The sequence below is a fragment of the Silurus aristotelis genome (assembly GCF_946808225.1).
Source record: "Silurus aristotelis genome assembly, chromosome: 28".
NCBI lineage: Eukaryota > Metazoa > Chordata > Actinopteri > Siluriformes > Siluridae > Silurus > Silurus aristotelis.
In genome coordinates this window covers 13,713,346-13,737,802 of record NC_139601.1, presented here as the reverse complement: position 1 = coordinate 13,737,802, position 24,457 = coordinate 13,713,346, and the positions used below count along the sequence as shown (strand labels likewise).

At 36.0% G+C, this 24,457-nt stretch overlaps 1 protein-coding gene and 1 long non-coding RNA gene across 9 annotated transcripts in view; both read left to right on the top strand.

Annotated features, from left to right (window-relative positions):
• Positions 1-24,457, top strand: part of LOC310722228 — a 439,622-nt gene that overhangs the window by 277,752 nt on the left and 137,413 nt on the right. The window lies entirely within an intron of this gene.
• grip2b (glutamate receptor interacting protein 2b) overlaps positions 1-24,457 on the top strand; it is a 189,593-nt gene that overhangs the window by 56,278 nt on the left and 108,858 nt on the right. The gene's annotated exons all lie outside the window — the stretch shown is intronic.

Sequence of the window (24,457 nt, the reverse complement as noted above, 5' to 3'; positions counted from 1 at the left end):
ATCAGAATGTTTAATTGTTTCTTTTAGCTTTTAATCCTGAAGATATTTATCTTTTCAGTATGCGTATGTTATATTCCCCATGTATACAAACTGAATCATCATCAGACTCATGCATTTAAATGATTCCATAAACTAGGACAAATCATATAATCCCTCTGTCATGCTTGCTTCCTGGGTTTTTGAAATGAAGTTTAATGATAATTATCATGTGCATTATCAAATCTGATCATAAGAAGCTGATAATAAGAAGCTGATGAGTTACAATTACATGGGCTCTTGGATCAACTTTTATCAGCAGATGTTTAAATAGAATGACATTTATTGCCAATTACTGTGGGGATGGGGTGGAAACTTACTGTCTACAGTAAATGTTTAGATGACAGCTTATACTTTCAGAGGCAGAGGCCCCACTTTCTAGGCCAGCACTGTAGCTAATTAACCGTGGCTTTAAAAAACACTCATAACACTAAAAATACAATGACAAAAATCCTAGCACAGCTGTCTTTATTCCTTAACTGTGTACTACAGTACTACAAAGTGGCATTGCCTTGCATTTTAAAACTTGAGTGAAAAAAGGTGCTTGCTAGACATACATTTATTTTATAATGAATAATAATTTTTTATGCCTTTTTATCAAGCTTGGCAGAATTAAGAGAACAGTGTAGCCGAATGCAAGTCAATGTTGTAATGTTCACAAACCTAGTAGACTATCAAGGGAAACTGAGTTCTCATGCTGTTACAGATCCATCAAGATTTAACGTAATTTATCTGAATAATATAAATATTTTTTTTCCTACAGCCTCTTAGAAATATCCCTATTTCTTGATGTAGTGTATCAGGCAGGAGGACTCATGAACAAAGCTCATTAAATTTAATAGGACTATAACTATGAGCATTTTTTTTTTTTTAAAGGGCTGATGATTAATCTGAATTGTAATATCTATACTGTCTAAATTGGTTCAGATAAAAAACATATTTTTAACTGACATTATGAATGCCTTTTACCCTACTGGCTTTGTTTACACTCCTTGATGATGTTTTTAAAACTAATCCTATTATATATTAATATATTATCTATAGCACTTCTAAAAAAAAAATAAAAAAATACCATTCTATTTGAAACATTTTAAAGTTAATAAAAAAAACCTTCAAAGTAAATTATTTACTGTCCTCTAAAATTTTTTTAGAGTCCAAATACTAATTTGTGTATCTTGTATTAGAGAAGTTAAAATTTGGTGGTTTGAGTACAATTCTCTCAAATGGACCAATGCATGTTCAACATGCACCTCATGGCAAAGGATTTGAGAATGAGAATTGTTGCTCTCAACAAAGATGGCCAGACTATATGAATTTCAGGAACACCCTGAAACTGAGTTACAGTACAGTGGCCAGGGTCATACAGAGGTTTTCCAAGACGGGTTCCCATCAAAAAGATCGATCAAAGAAGTTGAGTCTTTGTGCTGTGCGTCAGGCGCAAAAGCTGGCTTAAAAAAAAGAAGGATGAGTCCTGCCAGCATTGCTTTAGAGGTTGCAAATGTGGAAGGTCCACTTGACCATACACTGCATACTGCAGCAAGTCAGTTTGCATGGCCATCGTCCCAGAACAAAGCCTTTTTTGAAGCTCCCTCACAAGAAAGCTGTTTGCTAAAGACAACCTGTCCAAGAGCATGAATTACTGGCACCATGTCCTGTGGTCTGATGAGACTAAGATAAACTTGTTTGGCTCAGATGGTGTCCAGCTTGTGTGGCAACACGGTGGTGAGGAGAACCAAGAAAATTGTGCCTTGCCTACAGTCAAGCATGGCGGTGGTAGCATCATGGTCTGTGGCTGCATGAGTGCTGCTGATACTGGGGAGCTGCTGTTCATTGAAGGAAACATGGATTCCAACATGTACTGTGACATTTTGAAGCAGAACATGATGCCCTCCCTCCATTAAAAAAATGGGCTGACCAACATAATAATGACCACGAACACACCGCCAAGAAGACAGCTGCCTTGCTGAGTAAACTATTACTAACACAAAATATTGACAGTTTGGACACAGTTTTGACATGTTAACTTGGGGTGCACTCACTTTTGTTGTCGGCTCTTTTGACAATAATGGCTGTATGTTGAATGATTTTTTTGAGAACAGTAAATCTATACTGCAATAAAAGCTGCACATTGACTACTATCAAATATATACACGTTTCATTTGCATAGTATTGTACCTTGAGAAGATCTACTAAAATGGTTGCTGAAATGTGAGGGGAGTACTCACCTTTGTGAGATACTGTGTGTGTGTGTGTGTGTGTGTGTGTGTGTGTGTGTGTGTGTGTGTGTGTATATATATATATATATATATATATATATATATATATATATATATACACACAAAGAACCAGACAACGTATATTCAGTGAGTCACTAGTTCTTTATATACATGTGTACGGTTCACTGAAAATGTTCTCATATGACTGTGTAATTACCACTGAGGTATGTGAACAAGTATAACTTGTACATAAGTAAATTCATGAACAAGTCATTTTGATCCACATAGAGTATATTCCGCCCCTCTGGGTGTTTTTGTTTTTTTTTATACCATTTTGTGTAACAGATGTGTGGGAAAATCCCAAAGATCAGCAGTTTTTGAATTACTCAGCTTGATCATTTGGCACAACAAACAGCAACCATGTTGTGGTCAAAGTTACTGGGATCAAAATGTTTTTTCTTATTCTGACTTTTTTGATGTACAAGTACAACAAACATTAACTAAATATCTTGACCAGTACTCTCATGATTTCAGACAATGCTGTGCTGCTACATGATGTCTATTCAAATAGCAAGTCAATATTTATCAGTGGTGGACATAGTACACAAAGCATGTACATAAGTAAAAGTAGAGCCATACATGGTAAAATAAACTGAGTTTATGTGCAAAGACTCTAATATTACTCTCTGCACACCAATCTATTAATAGAATGAGTTAAATGACCCAAGATGATAAATGACTTTTGGGATGACTCAAAATATATGGATGTTGACAGTTCATGCTCTTTTTGCGGTATTAAAGATGAAACACTGATCCATTTATTTTTTTCAATGTAAAAAAAATGCAAAACTTCTGGAATAGCTTATATCTTTATTTAGTTAATCACCTTTATTCTTCCAGTCCCTTTCAGTTAAAATATTATTTGTTACTACAAAGGTAAAACTAATATATCAGTGAATTACATTGTTAACTTTTCCATTTTGTTTGGGAATTTTTTTTTTATTCATAAACAAAAACTTTCAAAATAGCAGTCTTCCTTTCTACATTTCTTAAATGAAATTGACGTATTTATTGAATCTCTTAGATTGATTAAAAACACGAAAAATGAATTTCCTATTTTACATGTATTTGTATATATTATTTAATTTTTGTATGTAAGCTATTATTATTGTTGTGATTGTTATTATTGGTATTGTTAACATTTTCCTTTATAGATTTTGTTTGGTTAATTTGTACCCCCTACTTTTTTACTATTTTTTCTGAATTGGGCTCCTGAGAGTTTAGACCCTTTTTTCATCTGAGTGTATGAGTAAAGGGGAACTTCTCTGGGCAGTGGGTGCACACGCCGAGTCCCAAATAGGTTTACTTACCGTGACAATTTATAATAATTGATGCGACTGTGCAAATAAACGTAGTGAAAAAAAAACCCGACAGATTTTTTTTGTTGTTTGTTTTGTTTTTTGTTTTTGCATGGACACCCTGGCGGGATGCCCATGTCACCTCTGCCTATACCCACCACTGCCAAGCAGCAATCAAAACAAGTTTAAAACAGAGCACGCACTCTACCCTGATCGGTGGCTTGTTGTTTGCTTGACCAGTTATGTTTTTATCCACTAATAATAATTTGGTTTTGCAAAATGTAGTTGAGTAAAAAGTAAGATATTTGACTTTGAAATGTAGTGAAATTAAAGTAAACGTCTCCCCAAACAGAAATACTTGAGTAAAATACAGATGCATGAAAAAACTAATTACAGTAATGAGTTAAATTTACTTTGTTACTCTCCACCACTGGTATTTATGTATTAATTTTATCCACAGTACCTGTCACTGATATTTTCTTCGATTTTTAATTTATGTTTAATACTTGGGATATGTAGAGTTGACAAAAAATATAGTCCTTTCTTTAACATGTATGTTTATTGATTGAATACATTTTTTTAAAGAAAAATAAAAACATTTTTAACCCAGTCAAATCTATCTAGTATATTCTTGAATTCGATAGGAATAACGTGTTATAAAATTATTAAAGATATTTTAAGACCGGAACTACTTGTTGGTTTAACGGTTTTAACTCACACCATCCGGAGAATTTAGACTGAATAATCGTCTATAGATCTGGCCCAGTAAAAGTCACTCAGATCTCATCACCCTTATGAATGCTCATTTTTCCCTGCTTCTAACATATCAGCTTCCAGAACCGATGGTTCACTTTGCTGCCTGCCTGCTATAACACATATGCCACTGTTTTGAGATGATAGAAAGTAGAAGTATTAAGCATGACAATTTGACAAATACATGCCTAAAATAATTAATGAGATGAGGTTTATGACCATTACCACACTACTCATAGTCTTATTAGTGAGTTTTGAATGCGAATAGTGGGATTAATTGTATAATGTTTGTAGTAAATCTAGTAGTAAATGTAGTAAAGACATTAATGTTTAGTGTATAGGGCAAATAAAACTTTCTTTCGGCTTCTCCCATTAGGGGTCGCCACAGCGGACCAGCCGCATGTTTGATTTGGCACATGTTTTTACGCTGGATGCCCTTCCTAACGCAACCCTCCCCATTTATCCGGGCTTGGGACCGGCACTAAGGCTTGTGCAACCCTAATGGCTGGGGTTGGTTCCCTGTCCGGGGATCGAACCCGGGCCGCAGCAGTGAGAGCACCGCATCCTAACCACTAGGATGCGGTGCTCTCACTGCTGCGGCCCGGGTTCGATCCCCGGACAGGGAACCGACCCCAGCCATTAGGGTTGCATATTAGTGTATAGGGCAAATACTGTCTTTAAATACAATTTCAGAACACTAAAGATATCGCTTATTAATTTCTTCCTAGGCAGCATTCTCATTGTGTGTCATACTAAATCTCATAAAAAGATGAGCTATAAGAATGGAACAACTACATACTCACATTATAGCATCAGGAATCATTCACTTCTAGGTTGTGCATAAGAACCACTCCTGCTCCAAAGTATGACATTTGTCACAGAAATCAATGTTTTGTAAGAGAGCAAAAGAAAGGCCTCTTTTATTCACTATTCAGTCTAGGTCTGTCTATAGCAACCGAGACAGGATTCTGAATATTGAATATTTCATAAGTGCGTCAAACTGAGAAAGTTGAGAAAACACCAGCATCTGCAAGTTGGCTGTTGTTTTGTCATATTATGTCACTTGCTATATTTGTCCCCTATTCAAAAGAGTCTCACAGTATCTGAGGTGTCATGGAGCATTTGGATTTTTGTAGAAGTTGCAGAAAAAGGTACAAATGCTAACATCACCTATTTCTTCAATGCTTATACCGAATTTTTCATTTAATTTGGCACCTATACTGTATATAAGAAATTTAAATTAGATTTCACAATGGGTGTTCAGTAATTTTAAGTTTAAGATTATATTGTTTTCACACATTGTGTATCATTTTCAAATTTTAACATCAGAGTACACTGGTTACCTCTTAAAAATGATCAAAAAGCAGTGGCAGGCTGTGCATTTGGTACCTGGGCCTTCAGTGGGGAATTACCCAACTTATTCCACCTCTTAATGCCACCACTATCAGATCGTAATTATAGAAACCATCAATACTATACAAAAACTCAATATAACAAGCTAAAGAGAGGCATTTCACATATTGAGGGTGAATACCATTTTACTAAAGCAAGCGCCAAACCTCTAGATTTAAGTTCAGAATCAATATTTGCCTAATAACATGACAGAAATATAAAAATGTAAATAAAATACAACCTAATCACCAGAGATGCATAGTCATAATTTGCACCACTCCTCAGAGACTATATGCCAGTGTTACCGCTCGTATTCACTGGTCTGGAAGTGGAAAACAAACGCTTTCCCGTGCTGAGACAAGCTAGCTAGCTTCAGGGTTGGCCGACCTCTCCTCACGATTTCTAGCTTTTCTGGAAAATATATTTTTAAGTATGTCTGAGACCAAATTTATTTCTTTTCCACCGTAGGCATAAAAAAGTCTAACTCAGATGTATTAATGTGTGCAGAGCGCAACAGATGTGTTTTGCCGGTCGAACTTGGCTGTACCAGTTTCCCTCTGACCAACCAATCAGAGGACAGAAAAATGCTGACGCTACTCTGGGTCAGCTAGCTGGCCCTGTGAGACGATTCTGAAATCTGATTGGGTAAAGAAACAGACCCGTTGGTAATATTCGCAATGGTAAAAGGGCCAGCAGGACAGACTTTGCAGGCCCTGGGCAGATTATATTGACATAGCAGCACATAGAGGCTGAAATCTGATTGGGAAAAAAATCTTACCTACACGTACTGGAAACAGTGCAGCCAAGAGAAACACTACAAAATGAAGATAATAAACTGTTGGGAATAAATTAATTCAATTTCATGGTTGTAAATGTAGGTCGGTGCTTCTGATAGTGTTTAGGCCAGCAGAGAAGGCTTTGCTGGCCCTGAACACCCGCCTGTCAAAAAGGCATCTAAATCTGGAATGGCTGGCAGTTGCTTAGCAGAGCATATTAGCTGATACCCCCTGGAAACTTTACCCATTTTTACTACACTTATTAAGATTTCTATGACAGAAGATGCCCACACAATAAGTATTCTGTGGTGATGGATTTTTTCATTTATTTTTCAATACTTTTTTATGGTTTCAGGGTAAATAAGAATGAGCTGTTCTGTGATGCTGTGCATCTAAGAAAGGGCTGCTTTGGGTGTGTGTGATACATAATTGCTCTGTAATGCTAGGTAACTGAGAAAAAGTTGGCTCTGTGAAGCTGGGTTACTGAGGATGCTGTTCTGTAGTGTTGGGCAACTGTGAAAGAGCTGCTGTGTGGTATTGGCTAGAAAGAACTGCTCTGTAGTGCTAGGTAACTGAGACCGAGCTACTCTATGGTTCTGTGTAATTGTAAATGAGCTGCTCTATGGTGCTGTGTATTTGTGAATAAGCTGCTCTGTGGTGCTAGGTAACTAAGAAAGAGCTGCTCTATGGTGCTAGGTAACTGAGAAAGAGCTACTCTGTGGTGCTGTGTATCTATTCATGAAATGCTCTGTGATGCTGTGTAATTGAGAAGGATCTGCTCTAAGGTACCTTTATTGGTAAACTAAAAAAAAGCTGCAATGTTTTGTTTTTGGTCACTGGAAAAGAGCCGCTTTGTTGTACTTGATAACTGAGAAAGAGCTGCTCTGTGGTGCTGGATAACCGAGAAATTGCTGCTCTGCGGTATTTTGTAGCTGAGAAAGCTGCTCTGTGGTATTAGGTAGCGGAGAAAGAACTGCCCTTTGGTAATGCGTAGCTGAGAAAGATGTTCACGATTTGCCTTCTCTTATCCGTTCTGAATTTAGACTCATTTGCAACTGCTTGACTGTATAATTTTTCTTAACTAGCCGTAGCAGTGTGTAGGAGTGAAATTAGGTCATAGATAGCACATGCTTTTCTTTGCTTTTGCTCCCACTCTCTAGTTCTTTTCTGGGTATGCTTCCTTTTTTTACTGTTTTGTTTTTTGCTGTTTGATTTATAAATGGATTTGAGACAAGGTTTGGGTTTTATAAGGGACCCTCTTGTAGCCTAAATGATCATCAATGGAAACTTCTATTTATATAGACTAATTATCTTGTTTTCTTCTTTTTTTCTGAAGCCCTCAAATGCACATTTCAGCTCATGCATTTGCTTATAAAACACTCCTGCACCCTCATTTAGCAGGCTAAAGATTTTCCACAATGAGGCGCTATTACTTAAATAGCTTGTCTGAGTATTATTGCTGAAACAGATAAAAGCTGGTCTGAATCTGAACTGACAGAATGTAATGAATGTTTGCGCTCAGACATTTAATGCATATGAAGTAATTAGGCCAAAACGGAATACTCACATCAGCATGAGATTATTATGCAGCTGTTGCAAAACCCAAAACACCTGCTTTTAATGACTTCTGAAGTGTAATATAAAATGCTTTGCAGAGCTTCATATGTACAGTAGTGTCAAGCCTTAATAACTTCACAATAACATGGATATTTATCACCAGTGATTTCCTGCATCCATCAACTTTACTTGTGTATAGAGGATAGAGTCTCAAAATATATACAACTGTCAATACTGATATGAAATTAGAGCTGCAACAACTAATCTATAAAATCGGTAAGAATCGATAATGTAGTTCGTTGTTAGCGAATGTCGTTATCAATTATTTGGGTTGCACAAGTTATAGGATAGTGTGACAGCAAGATAACACCCGTGTGCAAAAATGGCGGAGTACATGGTCAACCAGCAGCAGCAAAAAGTGTGCGTCCCAAGTCATCCAAGGCATGAGAGCTTTTTATATTAAACACAAAAAGAAAACACACTGGAGTCACGGATGATTGCAAAACATCAGCACATTAAGCAAAAACTGTATAATCCTTATCTTGTGAAAATGATATAGTTTAATGAAGTGCTATTGTGTAAACTGTTTGTTTGCTAACTTCGGGACAGTCACACTGAATCTGTTCTGGCGTGACTCACGAGCATCAGGTTGCGCTATCAGCTCGCTCATGACATAGTGATGGATTAAAATAAACCAGTCCGAACAAACACCAAATCTAAAAGCAGCAAATAGCAGCACTAATCGATAAGCCACTGTTGTGGTTTTTAGCGAATGTTTATTCATATGTACACCAATGCACCTGTGTATTTCTTTAAACAAAAATTATCAAAACAATGTTGTATTATATTTTATGTTGATTTTTTTAAGCATGATTGTCAACTTGTCATCTGTAAAATACAATACAAATGTTGACTTACACAAATTGATTTACCTTTCATACTCAAATGCTGTTTATCTGAACATTCGATTATCAAAATAACCGTTAGTTGCAGCCCTATAAAAAATTGAAATAAATAAAAGCTCATTTTATTTAAATTGCAGAATTTTCACATATGGAAATGCTAAATCCTCAGATATATTTATTTAAAAGGCTTTAATATGTAATTGTGCAAAATGTAACTGAATTAAATTTGATTAAATGTCTATCAGTCTTATATCATACATCAGTACTATTGAACAAAAATCTTTGCTTAACACTCAGGTAAGCATACTAATCACCCAATAAGAACAAGTCATATTCCTAGCTCATTTATGTAATATTTATACCCACAAACCTCTAGCAGGGAGCATGAAATGCATAATTAGGTTTTTTAAAGTATTTTTTTTGTCTGCCAATGGAATTATTTAATTATTTGTCAGCAGTGGCTTTTCATTAGTGCCTTTCTTTCATTCTAAATACATGTTTTTTCCTTAATGTATGGGTTTGTTTGCTCAGTTTTATGTATATTATTTAAGTAACAATCAGCATTGTATACATTACATGTCATACAACAATTCCACGTCACATAAACAATTTAAATTGCTTTGTATGTCTCTGAATGTAGTAGAATACAATTTTTATTTCAATTGAACTAGGAACCCTAAATCTGTTTTAGAATGAGAGATCCTGTGTGCACAAAGCCAGCGCCATAAAATTATAGGTTTATATTGGTTGGAGTGTAAGGTTTTGAGGTGCCTGCAATAGAGCTCTGACCTCAACCTTATTGAACATGTTTGGGATGACCTGGAACACTGACTGCACCCATGCTTCCTCACCCTACATCAGTACCGAACTTTACTAACACCCTTTGGATGAATGAGCACATATTTTCGTAAGAATACTTCCTATCATCTTCCTAGAAGAGTGGAGATTATTATTACAGCTCATGGGGACTAAATGTGAAATGGGATGTTTATTAACTACATTTAAATATTATGGTCAATAGAGCATAAACCTTTGTCCATATTGTTTATGTCCACAAACCGTATCCCACAAAACAAATGAGAAAACAATGGATGGGTTTCATTTTTTCACCAATTGCATTTTTTATTGGTTATTATACTGTGATATTTTAAAACTATCATTTAAGAAAATTTCAACCTATAACCCTAGTCAGCTTTTAAAGCTTAAACATTTGAGGTTTATTTATGGCTATTGATAAGATTAGTTTTTTGGAAAATGATTATACATTTCGTTTTTGTAGTCATGATTTACTTTGCCAATTCTTACTAGTGTCACAGGGTCTAAACAGAAGGGACATCATTTTTTTCTTCTTTTTTCTTCTTCTTTTAAAATTTAGTTTACATCTGCATATTCCACAAAGGCTCCACACAACCAAAAGGTGGTTTGCATCAGTCACAATTTGTCCGTTATTTCTGACTACACTGGCAGTTTTAATAAAACAAATGGACTGATCACAATGTTGCTTTCAACTGCTACATTCCCCATATGAAAATACTAGATTATAGAATTAGATTCTACTGTTTCCTATTTAATATTGGGCCGAGACATAATCAGAAAAAGATACAAGTTGTGCAAGAAGTTCAGAGAGTAGATGTAGAATGTTATAACAACTCAGCCTCAAGTCATTGTTCTGACAAACTCCTTGTGTAAGATCTTACAGTTTTACACTCTTAGACAATCTTACACTCTTTAGCATTTCTGCCATGAATGTGCAGCATGTCAGCACTGTTTCACAGACAAAGCTAGTGCTTTACTTTTCACATCACATTTTTTGGGGCACATAAATAAATGAGTAGTTTAGTCAGTTTCTTTGATGCTGTGATATACTAGTCTTAAAATATTAGAACAGCTTAAAACGTGCAATTGGCATTGTGCAAACTCTAGATTCACACTCACTGTAATTTGGGTCAAATAATTCAGTTTCTCAAACAGATTTGCATGTGTTTTTTGAATTTCACACACACTCTATGAAAAACAGACAAACTTATGTTTATTTCATGATTTCATGTGCCAGTGATATTACATTTACAAAAGTGTATATTGAATTTTAAACATAAACAGTGTGTCCTTAACAACAACCAAGCAATAATCACATTTCAGATGGAAAAAGTCTTTAAAATAATATAATTTGTGCATTATGGTGTGCCTCTATTTAATTTATCTGATGTGGATCTTATGCTTGAAGCTTTGTTTTCTATGAATCGCTTTTTTATAGGCTATTAAAAATTGACTTTTTATTTACATTTACTGAGTTACCTAGTAAAACAAATCTGCGCTGAAATCAAGTGTTCAACAATTTCTTTAGTGTTTTGATAATAGTAAGAAGAAATGCATACTTTGAAATTCTGTTCCTTTATTAGTAGAAGTACAGTACCCTTCACTGATATGATCAGCCTTGATGAATGAGATATTAATTTTATGTTAAAAATATGATATTTGACATTTTTCAGTACACCGTGGTGATTTAAAAAAAGTGGAATTGTTCACCCATGAGGTAACACATAGGTCAGATCCCCTTTGTCATAATCATAATCATAATGGGTGCCAATATTAGTGGACAGCACTGTGATATTCACTCATGCCATTTGCAAAATACAATCCTTTTACTTTTAAATGCTTATTTAAAGTATCAATAAAAAAAGCCAATCAATTAAATGTCATGCAAAGTGTATCTGCTCATTTTTATTTTTTTGGACTTTCAAATGTTACTCATTTAAGAACAAAATTCAGACAAAGTGACCTTATTTAAAATATATTGATGCCTTGATATATAAAGGCTAAATGACATCCTAGTTATCAAGAAAACATAAAAGAGTCGATCTTGAAATCAACACACACCATCATACTCAGGTAGGAGTTGTGGCCAAGAATGTAACAGTAGAATCATACACTATATGGTAAAACGTATTGATGCATCTGATTTTTTCATCCAAGGACATATGGTTACGTGGCTTGAAATGGAAGCTCTTGAGTGGTCTGCTATAGAGCTTTTAGGATGCCAAGCCATCCCAACTTTTGGGATATGCATATGCATAATTTAGGTATAAAACCAGACAGTAAACCTTGCACATGAAATGAAACCATGAAAGTGTTGAATACAATTTTGCACAACTTGGTTGTTCACTTGTTTGCATACTGCATGTCTATTGTTTTTAATGTTACATCCTAAAAAACTGTGTGCATTGCTATAAAAAAAAAAAAACAGCAGCACCATGCTCAACTTAAAGCGCTGTCAATCTTTCTACGTAACACATTTTTGTGCACAACTGGCCCTGCTCTGATGTTTAGTGTTTGTATGAGAAATAAGGTGATTAGTTGTTGGTTCCATGAAACTAACATATCAATATTTTATAGTTTTCAGAGAAATGGGTTTTGAGGCAAGAGTTTGATGTTTAATTGCTGTTGCGTAACATTGCATCAGTAGATGTGGAGTCTGCTCTGCTGCGTGAGAAGAGAATGTGCAGAAGAATACAAAGCAATGTGATAATCTATAGATGAGATGAGCAGTGAATTGGAGCAGGGGAATGGCTCAAAGATAAGGAATGTCCACATAGACACACTTCCTGGTTAGCGGCTAAGGCTAGCGCTATGGATTCTTTGGTGTTTAAATGCATGTGCAAAACAAATCTTATTTCCAATATAGAGTGAGCAACCACAGTTACACTGCTTCTTTTTATACTCCTGGCAATGTTGCATATGTTTTTAAGTTTAGTAATAATAATAATTATTAACAAATGCTCTTAAAGTGCGAAGCAGAGACTAAACAAACGTGTTGTTCAGTAACTTAATTCTGGGAACTCTATAGCTTTTAACCATGTTTCGCATGTAAAAATAATTGCATTGAACTGAAACTGCATTGAACTGAACTGAACTGAAAGCTCTGTACTGAAAAATTTCAGTACAAATAATTTTCCCAAGGAAAAATACTAAACTTAGAAATTAAACTTGGATAAATTTAAGAGTAGTCAATGTGCAGATTGTTTAGCAGTACAGATTTACTGCCCTCTGAAAATAACATACCATACAGTTATTTATGTCAAAATAGCTGTCAACAAAAGTGCCACAAAAGTGACTACACCGTAAGTGATAACAGCTGTATGTCGCTTAACCTTCAAAGCCACATGCTCATGTTCATGTTTTTGTCTGCTTGACAGGACTATACAAATTTGTGTATCTTTTATTAGAGCAGTTATAATTTGTTGCGTGAGTACAATACTTTTATACTGACCGCTGTATGTTCAACTTGACACCTCATTCTCTGAGGATTTGAAAATTAGAATTTTGCTCTTAACAAAGTTGGCCTAGGCTATAGATGAAGGGTCATACAGAGGTTTTCCAAGGTGGGTTCCCCTCGGAACAGGCCTCGCAAGGGTTGATCAAAGAAGTGGAGTCCTTGTGCTTTTCATCAGAGTGTTGCCAGCATTGCTTTCGAAGTTGCAAAAGCAGAAAGTCCGCTTTGTTAGTGCTCAGACCCTATAAGTCGGTTTGCATAGCTGTTGTCCCAGAAGCAAGCAGCCTCTTCTGAAGCTGGCTCACAAGGAACCCTATAAACAGTTTGCTGAAGACAACCTGTCCGAAAGCATGAATTACTGAAACCATGTCCTGTGGTCGAAGATAAACTTGTTTGGCTCAGATGGTGTCCAGCATGTGTGGTGACGCCCTGGTGAGGGGAATCAAGAAAATTGTGTCTTGCCTATAGTCAAGCATGGTGGTGGTAGCATCATGCTCAGGGGCTACAGTGCTGCTGGTACTGGAGAACTGCGGTTCACTGAGGAAAACATAGATTCCATCTATAACATGATGCCCTCCCTTCAGAAACCGGGCTGAATGGCAGTTTCCCAACATAAAAACTTTTTGATTTGAACGTTTGATAGTAAAAACTAACAGGAAATATGTATGTACTTGGCTGAAGGTTTGCTTTAGCATGGCTTACATCGACATATAAAAATGTCATTTGTACGGTAATTACTCAGATAGTATTTCCATCAGGTAATTATTTATACTTATACTAAACTGCATTATTACTACAAAAGCAGTAGTAACTGCTGAAGTTTAACTGAAGTTAAACTTTTCATGGAACATATCCCAATGTAGGTCTTAGCAAAGTCTAAAAAGCTCTTAGTGAGGTCTTTGTCATTTCATTTACCTCAGAGGAAGATGAAGCAGAATCTAATCATGGTTGTCAGCTCACATTTAAGCTGTATGATCCAGAGTTAATAATATATTTGTGCTTTTTGTGGTGAGCCTAAGCTCTGAATGCTTCATGCTGTTTCCATATATTTCTGTATATTTTTTACCTACTATTGATCTCCACCTTTTAAGCCCTGCCAACTAACAGTGTTCCTGAAAAAGAGGTCTGGGAGATTTTTGATAAAATAGCATGTGTTTAAGAAACACCAGCTGGCGAAATCAACCCATTTTACATGTGCTGTTAAATCTGAAATATTTATTCATTTGCAAATCAGAATTGAACAGCATTTTATTTTATTTCTTCCTCCAGTGATAAATTTACATTGAGCAGTTTTTCAATTTTGTTCGTTTATTCCTTATTGCTAAATATTATTGCCTGCTCACAACTGTTTATGATAATGGACATGTTTTTTCCTATTCTGTCAGGCCTTGAAATCAACTAAACATGCATTCATTTTTCTGCTTTATTTGTTCCTCACTGGAGGTCCAGTAAGCTATTTTTCATTTCATTTTTGTATTTGACTTTTCAGAAATCCAGCTAACCTGCAGTGCTTTATATTCATTTAACTAAAGTATCTAAACTAAAGCTGGTTCCTGTTCCTGTTCCTGTCATGTTCAGTGGGGATTCTAATTTATGGGCTTTCACACTAGCAATTTAGTCTGCAGTATAATGTTTGTGTAAAAACTGGTAATGTGAAATAACGTGATAGAAACAACATAGAGCTACCTCACACAACATAGAGCTACACAACAGATCACAGATCTAAGGACTAAAGTAAGTTTTCCTCGCCACATAAAGTGCATCGTATGCAACCGAGTGTAAACAGTGCAAGACAAAAGACAGTGCACCAGACAGTACAAGACAGTGTTGGACATACGCACAAAACACAGAATAGCGCTGCCCAGTAAACCTACTGTATAATATGTTATACAGTCCATTGTGCAAAAGTGAACAATAAACAAGAGTGCGTTTGTAAACATAAACACAATGTTGTGCAAAAACAGCAAGAGCAAATCGAATGGTGTGCAAAACAGCATGTAAACAGTATAATATAATATGGGTGGTGCTGAAGACATGGATGAATTATGAATAATATGTGAGTTTGGTACAGTTCAGTTGTGTGTTGAGGAGCCTGATGGCTTAAAAGAAAAAAATGTTGCACAGTCTGGGTTTGAGGGCCGAATTCTTTGGAACCTCAATCCTTATTTTAGGAGAGAGAAGAGTGTGTGTGATGGAGCTGGTGTTCGAGTGACCGGGTGAAGTTCTCTGCCAGATAAACACCAAGGAATTGAATGCTCTTAATGTTCTCCACGGAGGATCCATTGATGCTCAGTGGGGAATGGCCGCTCTGTGCAAGCCTAAAGTCAACAACCATCTTTTTAGTTTTGTTTACGTTCAGAGACTCGTTGTTGGCTCTACACCAGACTGTTGTTAGTTGTTGCACCTACTCTCTGTATCCTGACTCGGCTGTTCCCAATCTGGACTGAATAAAGTCTCCCAGTCAGGAAGTAAGGATCCAGTTGCAGAAGGAGATGTTCAGGCCCAGTAGGCTCAGGTTCTCAAGCAGGTGCTGAGGGATGATAGTGTTAAATGCTGAACTAAAGTCTATGAACAGCATTCATACGTATTGTCTTATTGAAAGAGTGACACACTTTGATTTGGACACGTGCCCAATGTGAAAACCAACTGTGGATTTTTTGTCACTTTAGGATGAACGCTTCGGGAATTTGAGTCAGCACTTGAACAACCCCATTTGGAACTTTATAGTTTGCTATGTTGCTTTTGTTAATAAGGTATAGCTAATCATTCAAAAGGAATCATTGTTTTTTTCCCTACCTTCTCAATTTAGGGCAGAAGTGTAAGAGGAAAGTCACTAGATTGTCTCTGAATATATTCCCTGCATTTATTACAGTTTCATTTATTAATATGTCAAATGCATTTATTCAAAGCAACTGGTATTCTGAATATATAACATCCAAACTTTTTCGCTATAATAAATATTTTATTTTAGATTTTTATATACATAATAAATGAGAGCTAATGCAAATGGGAAGCGGGTTGTAAACTTGCTACAACCATTAACAAGTTATTTTTATTGTTGTTTCTCTTATTAATATGCAGTTTAGTGCATTTCTTCAAGGTACAAAATACAGGATTAAGCTAATGCATAAAGAATAATTTAGTACCTGCTACATGTTTTACTAGACACTACTACTAAACTAAAAACTTCAGGAAAGATGATTTTATATATATATATATATATATATATATATATACAGTGAGGAAAATAAGTATTTGAACACCCTGCTATTTTACAAGTTCTCCCACTTAAAAATCATCGAGGGGTCTGAAATTGTCATCGTAGGTGCATGTCCACTGTGAGAGACATAATCAAAAAAAAATAAATTCAGAAATCACAATAACTTAATAATTTTAAACTATTTATTTGTATGATACAGCTGCAAATAAGTATTCGAACACCTGTCTATCAGCTAGAATTCTGACCCTCAAAGACCTGTTAGTCTGCCTTTAAAATGTCCACCTCCACTACATTTATTATCCTAAATTAGACGCACCTGTTTGAGGTTGTTAGCTGCATAAAGACACCTGTCCACCCCATACAATCAGTAAGAATCCAACTACTAACATGGCCAAGACCAAAGAGCTGTCCAAAGACACTAGAGACAAAATTGTACACCTCCACAAGGCTGGAAAGGGCTACGGGGTAATTGCCAAGCAGCTTGGTGAAAAAAGGTCCACTGTTGGAGCAATCATTAGAAAATGGAAGAAGCTAAACATGACTGTCAATCTCTTTCGGACTGGTGCTCCATGCAAGATCTCACCTCGTGGGGTCTCAGTGATCCTAAGGAAGGTGAGAAATCAATCCAGAACTACACGGGAGGAGCTGGTCAATGACCTGAAAAGAGCTGGGACCACCGTTTCCAAGGTTACTGTTGGTAATACACTAAGACATCATGGTTTGAAATCATGCATGGCACGGAAGGTTCCCCTGCTTAAACCAGCACATGTCCAGGCACGTCTTAAGTTTGCCAATGACCATTTGGATGATCCAGAGGAGACATGGGAGAAAGTCATGTGGTCAGATGAGACCAAAATAGAACATTTGGGTTATAATTCCACTAAACGTGTTTGGAGGAAGAAGAATGATGAGTACCATCCCAAGAACACCATCCCTACTGTGAAGCATGGGGGTGGTAGCATCATGCTTTGGGGGTGTTTCTCTGCAAATGGGACGAATTGGGTGACTGTACTGTATTAAGGAGAGGATGACCGGGGCCATGTATTGCGAGATTTTGGGGAACAACCTCCTTCCCTCATTTAGAGCATTGACGATGGGTCGAGGCTGGGTCTTCCAACATGACAATGACCCGAAGCACACAGCCAGGATAACCAAGGAGTGGCTCTGTAAGAAGCATATCAAGGTTCTGGCGTGGCCTAGCCAGTCTCCAGACCTAAACCCAATAGAGAATCTTTGGAGGGAGCTCAAACTCCGTGTTTCTCAGCGACAGGCCAGAAACCTGACTGATCTAGAGAAGATCTGTGTGGAGGAGTGGGCCTGCAGTGTGTGCAAACCTGGTGAAAAACTACAGGAAATGTTTGACCTCTGTAATCTCAAACAACGGCTACTGTACCAAATATTACCATTGACTTTCTCAGGTGTTCAAATACTTATATGCAGCTGTATCATACAAATAAATAGTAAAAAAATCATACATTGTGATTTCTGGATTTTTTTTTTTAGATAATGTCTCTCACAGTGGACATGCACCTACGGTGACAATTTCAGACCCCTCCATGATTTCTAAGTGGGAGAACTTGCAAAATAGCAGGGTGTTGAAATACTTATTTTCCTCACTGTGTATATATATATATATATATATATATATATATATATATATATATATATATATATATATATATATATATATATATATATTTTTTTTTAGAAAATTATATATACATACATATACGAGGTCCCCTGGTGGTCTAGTGGTTAAGATGCAGCGCTCTCACCGCTGCGACTCGGGTTTGATCCCCGGTCAGGGAACCATCCCCAGCCACTCTTAGTGCCGGTCCCAAGCCCGGATAAATTGGGGAGGGTTGCGTTAGGAAGGGCATCCAGCGTAAAACATGTGCCAAATCAAACGTGCGGAGGATCCGCTGTGGCGCCCCCTAACGGGAGAAGCTGAAAGAAAGTTTTTTTATATATACATACATATACTGTATATACAACACACCAAATACAGTGCATTAAAAATTACAAAGAATGGCAATAGTTTTGGTGTTCAATAATCAGCATAAATTTCTATACAGATATTAAAATTAGCAACAACAGTGTCCCAGGATTTAATGACCATGACTAAAGCAAATTAAAGAGTTCTTTAATTTATTCTCTGACTCTCATACTTCCACTATAATTGGGTTCAGGTCCTCTTTCCATTAACTGTGATTGCTGATAGCCCCTGCACCGAGGTATGACTCCAGCCTGCTGCTTTCCTCTCACAATTATCTTGAAGCTTTTTTTGGTCTAGCTCTTTTTCAGAGGTCAGGTTCATTTCTGAAAAGAAGCTGATATGAGATATCTTTAAGGCATTTCACAGTAAGTTTAGAAGGGTGATGGTTCAGTGAATTTTCTTCTGTGTTAGTCATCACTCTATGAATCTGTTAAAGATATAGCTAGACTAAACACAAATGGAAAAGATGGAAGAAGAGAGGTATACAAACTGAGTATAAGCTTATGTTTTTTATTAGCACCTGATTAAATTTTTAGACATCGTTTTTATTATGTAGCATGGAAAAATAAACCAGATTTGTGGTTTGGTTGCTGTTATTCTCCAGCTGGCCCAGATTTTTAGCTCTCGGGCTTAGAGTGGGTGGCAACATTGCATTTTGAGGAGAATGTACAGCTAATGCCAAGAGATTAAAATGTGTTTTTCCCGTTCCATTGCTTAAGTATTTGTTGGTAAAGACAGTGAATGCAAAGCTTTTTATTTTGTATATTAGATTATGTTTCCAGAGAAATTCAGACACTATTTACAGTGTTTGTTCCAGAGTATAATATGATCCCAGTGTTTAGCCGTGATAGCATAAAAAAAAAAAAAAAAAAAATATCACTGAATATTTAGCCTCATATTTTCTCCATTTATACTTGTTTTTTGCCTAACATGCAGTAACGTACCCAACAATGCCTTATATACCATGTGCTGGAACTCAAGGTGATTTTCTGAATTCTTTAAAGATGCTTCATTTCAAAATACATATGAACAGTAAGCATGGGATTTGGAAAATAAAAACACTGAATTGATCATGTAGATGCATATTAAAAAGAAGACTGAAAAGTCAGTGCTTATTGGAAAGATAGAAAATATATTTTTTTATTCAGTGTAATTATAAAGTTGCTATCATGTCATGTCCTTTACCATTTTTTTTATATTCTTTGCTGAATCTGACAAATCGAAAGTGCTATTTGCTATTTGTGTTTTATAATTCATCTGCATAGTGAAAACAGGCATGCTCAAATTAAAACACATGAAAAAATCGTAACAATAATCGAAGGTAAATAACAGCATTACACCACATCGAACAGGGTTTACACAAATATGTCAAAAGGAATGGGCAAGTATTTTGTCAATTCTGACAATGGAAGAACAGGGACGTCAAGAAGAATCAGCATATAACTAAGGCGAACAGGGACTATGAGTCCCACAAACCTGCACTGTCACATGTCACATCACATTACTTTCTGCACCTGTACCACATTTCACAATGAGTAGCACTTGTATTAATATACCTTTCATAGCACTCATTGTCTTCTCTTTATTGTTTGAATTTCACATCATCTTACTCAGGTTATTATTTTTTTTTTTACGTTAAGTTTTCTGTTTTACATTTTATTTTTTCATTAAAAAAATGATCTGTACATGTAGTAACTTCCTGCTTTTTTGCTACATGACAAATGCAGTTAGTTTACACACTATTTATACATATTATGTTATTAAGAAACATGGGTTCCCTGGTGGTCTAGTGGTTAGGATGCGGCGCTCTCAGCGCTGCGGCCCGGGTTCGATCCCCGGTCTGGGAACCAACCCCAGCTATTAGGGTTGCACAAGCCTTAGTGCCGGTCCCAAGCCCGGATAAATGGGGAGGGTTGCGTTAGGAAGGGCATCCGGCATAAAAACGTGTGCCAAATCAAACATGCGGATGATCCGCTGTGTCGACCCCTAATGGGAGAAGCCGAAAGAACGTTTACGTTATTAAGTACAAACTTTTTTACTCAGCTTTAGGCAACAATAGAGGGACTGTTGTTATGTTCTAGTACATTTTCCAATACGTTTTACCAGGTTAGTTATCAAATACTGTATGTAATGTGCATGTGCCAGCTTCTAAACATAATACATTCTTAAGTTTGTTTCGTTTAAAGGTTGTAGCTTGTCATATTTAATCATACAATGTCAAACATCATCCTACCTTACTTATAATAATTCCTATTCATTTTACAGGAAATGAGACTTGTGTGGCTTTTATCTAAATGTTGGAAGGACTGATGTTTTTCATGTACTGTATATTCCAGCTAGATGGGATTTAAAAATGAAGGCAGAGACCAGTTTCCAAAAAAACTGTTCATAATTAAATTTGAAGACAGCTCATCCTGTGCTAAAGAAAAGAAAAGAAAAAAAGAAAATGCTTTATCTCTCAGAATTCTTTTTTATTATTATTATTTTTTTTAGAAGTTCTCCGGTTGGCATTTGCAGATAAATTATGTTAAAAAACTAAACTAAACTGGAGGCATTTGGGAATAAATGAGGAGATTAAAACCTTTTATATTCTATTGTTAAAATTGCTTCATCTCTTTTTTGGATGCTACAGATTTAAATTATTAACTGAGATATTATAATGACAGAAAATGATGATAAATATCAATAAGATGTCTGTAAACTCTTACTTTTCTTCTCTGTTAATGAATCTCTATCATTCAACACAGTAAATATTTTTTTAAATTCTGATTCTGAATTCTTTGTATTTTGAGTAGAAAATTATAAACTTAATTTCATTTTTATGCATCATTTGATCATGATTGACGTACCATATTATTCAATTTAATCCAATTTTATTTGTATAGCATTATAGCATTAACAATGGACATTGTCCCAAAGCAACAATATTGGTCCCGGTGTGCCCTGCATATGAATCACTGACAGAAATCACTTGCATATGTGTTATGGACGACTAGGAATAGGACTGAGTCATATGCATGGTATAAATATAAGTTAGTAAACGCGGACTCCAGCTCTTCAGCTTGCAATGCTTTATTGGATTCAACATGACTGCAACCGTAAAAGTGTATATACAGTAGTGTGTATATTAGAACACATAAAGGACATTAGATGAGGATCTTGTTGTTGCTTTATTATTAATCAATGCAGCAGAACGGCCGTCTTTCTTTCTGAACAGATCCTAATTTTATTACACTATCTTAATTGTCAAGCAAAGACCAAAATTAGGCATTACTTCCAAAAACTCCATTTGATGTACACCTAATGAACAGTGCTTTTTGTTTTATAATAGCTTTTCAGATATTGTTTCACATTTATACAGTACAGACCAAAAGTTTGGACACACCTTCTCATTCAAAGAGTTTTCTTTATTTTCATGACTATGAAAATTGTAGATTCACACTGAAGGCATCAAAACTATGAATGAACACATGTGGAATTATATATGGAATTATATACATAACAAAAAAGTGTGAAACAACTGAAAAATGTCATATTCTAGGTTCTTCAAAGGAGCCACCTTTTGCTTAGATTACTGCTTTGCACACTCTTGGCATTCTCTTGATGAGCTTCAAGAGGTAGTCACCTGAAATGGTCTTCCAACAGTCTTGAAGGAGTTCCCCGAGAGATGTTTGGCACTTGTTGGCCCTTTTGCCTTCACTCTGCGGTCCAGCTCACCCCTAAACCATCTCGATTGGGTTCAGGTCCGGTGACTGTGGAGGCCAGGTCATCTGGTGCAGCACCCCATCACTCTCCTTCTTGGTCAAATAGCCCTTGATGCCTTCAGTGTGACTCTACAATTTTCATAGTCATGAACATAAAGAAAACTCTTTGAATGAGAAGGTGTGTCCAAACTTTTGGTCTGTACTGTAAATGGTACAGGTATCAAAGTACAATTTCCAGATTTAAGAACACTTAAATGTTCTGTGCTAGTGACTGTAAAATCATAAGTTTTAATCCTTTGTAAGAAATCTACTACTGGACATTAGAGAACCATCCTCACCCCTCTATATGTGCTTAGACTATAATTTTCCTCATTTAGAAGTTACTACAAATAGAGAAGTAAATCGATGTGTCTGGGGGGGGGGGGGGACATTCTCATTAATAGTTTCATGTCAGCATGGCTGCGGTTCAGAGATCAATCAGAGTAATGAAGTTGCATTGATTATTCCTTGCCATCTTTTATAGCTTTGGCCTTCTAAAGTTAGCAAACTGCTGTGGTGTCTCACTAATATTACATCACAGAGCAATTATAATTAAGCACATACCAAGGTTTTTTTGAAGAGGTTTAAAATAACAATTAGGTTTATCATAAAATTATTAATCATAGAGCATCAAAATAATTATTCTTCTGTTGATTTTCTATCTACACTTGTTTATAGTTTACAAAATAACAGTTATTTAACTATATATTCATTATTAAAACTAATATATTCAATAAAATATATGAACAATTGCCCTGCTTCTCAGATAAGCAGTTATTCCTGTTACTTAAATGACTACATACAGTATCAGCTTCACCAAACAATTTGCCATCTGATCATTTATTTATGTGGAACATAAATGCATAAACCATAAATCATCCTATAGTGCAGAATCGATCTATTACTACATGATTACAGCTGTATCTCTTAGTCTAGCATTAACACATGAACTGAAGTTGCATAAAATGTGGCTACAGATTTTACTGCTCACAGTCAACACTTAAGTGCTACTGTATAATTCCCTGCTAGGTCCTTAGCCTATTAGCTGTATTCACAGATTTATGTGGAGAGTAAAATATGAATCCCTTAAAGTTTCCAACTTTTATATCTTTCTCAGCTGTTGATATACATTTCCATATAACATTCACTTTTGAATAAAATGGTAAACTTGGATGGAGCTGCCTCGACTAGGGCTGCAAAATCAAGTCTCCAGTGAATTCCACATAATTGTGCAGCCTGTATAAGAGCATTAAATCACAAGCTGCACATTCACATGTATTAGCATTCATTCAGAGGAGTTCCAGCTTTCAAGAGTGTAGCAGAGCTCATTTTCCTTGCATCTCCTTACTTCCTTGCTTCAATAGCTGCAGCCAGTATTGCAAAGAGAGATGCCATGTTCTGTCCATCACTGATGATGTGTCTAGTCACTGGAATAGAGAACACCTTCATTTTGATGGTATTAGGGTGCTCAACTGAACTAACAGCTGGTCCCCTTCTGGTTTGTACAGTAGTTTAAAAAAAAGATTCTTCATGGCCTGTGATTTCAGTGCTAGTACATTTTTAGGTAAAACATCTAGAAGAAGCAATATTTTGTGTACACTCCTGAGCAAAAATGTAAGCTTAACAACAAATCATTGGTCAGGTAATTAGCAAGAATTAAACAATCAGATATAGTAGCTCAGTAGTAGTAGCTTTTATAGAAAGTTCTATAAATTTGGTAAACTAGGTGGGCAAACTACAAAAATTCATAGGTAGCTGTTAAGATGTATCCATTAAAAACGAATCACTTGTTAACACAACATTTAAATACCAGAAGATTATATAAATAGTCTTATATATTAATATATTAGTTTTATATATTTCCCTGTTTCCAGCATTTCCCCAAACAGTTGACTTAACATTTAGTACAATTATTACTTCAGAGTGATTTTCACAGAATTTTTCCTGCATTCTGCCTGGAGAACTTGACATCATATGTAATCAATAGGACACATTTTTATGTGTGCAATGTGCTATACACAGTTTCACACTTACTCACATCTAGGTGAAACATGAAGTCACCATTTTTGGTAATTTTGTCATTTATTTTGATTTTACATTTACATTAGTGAATCCATTAGCAGCTATTCTATCCATCCATCCTTCCATCCACCCATTTTCCCTACCGCATATTACACTCTGGTTTACAGGGTAGCTTGCACGTAATCTCAGAGTCCTCAGGGCTCAATGGGGAGG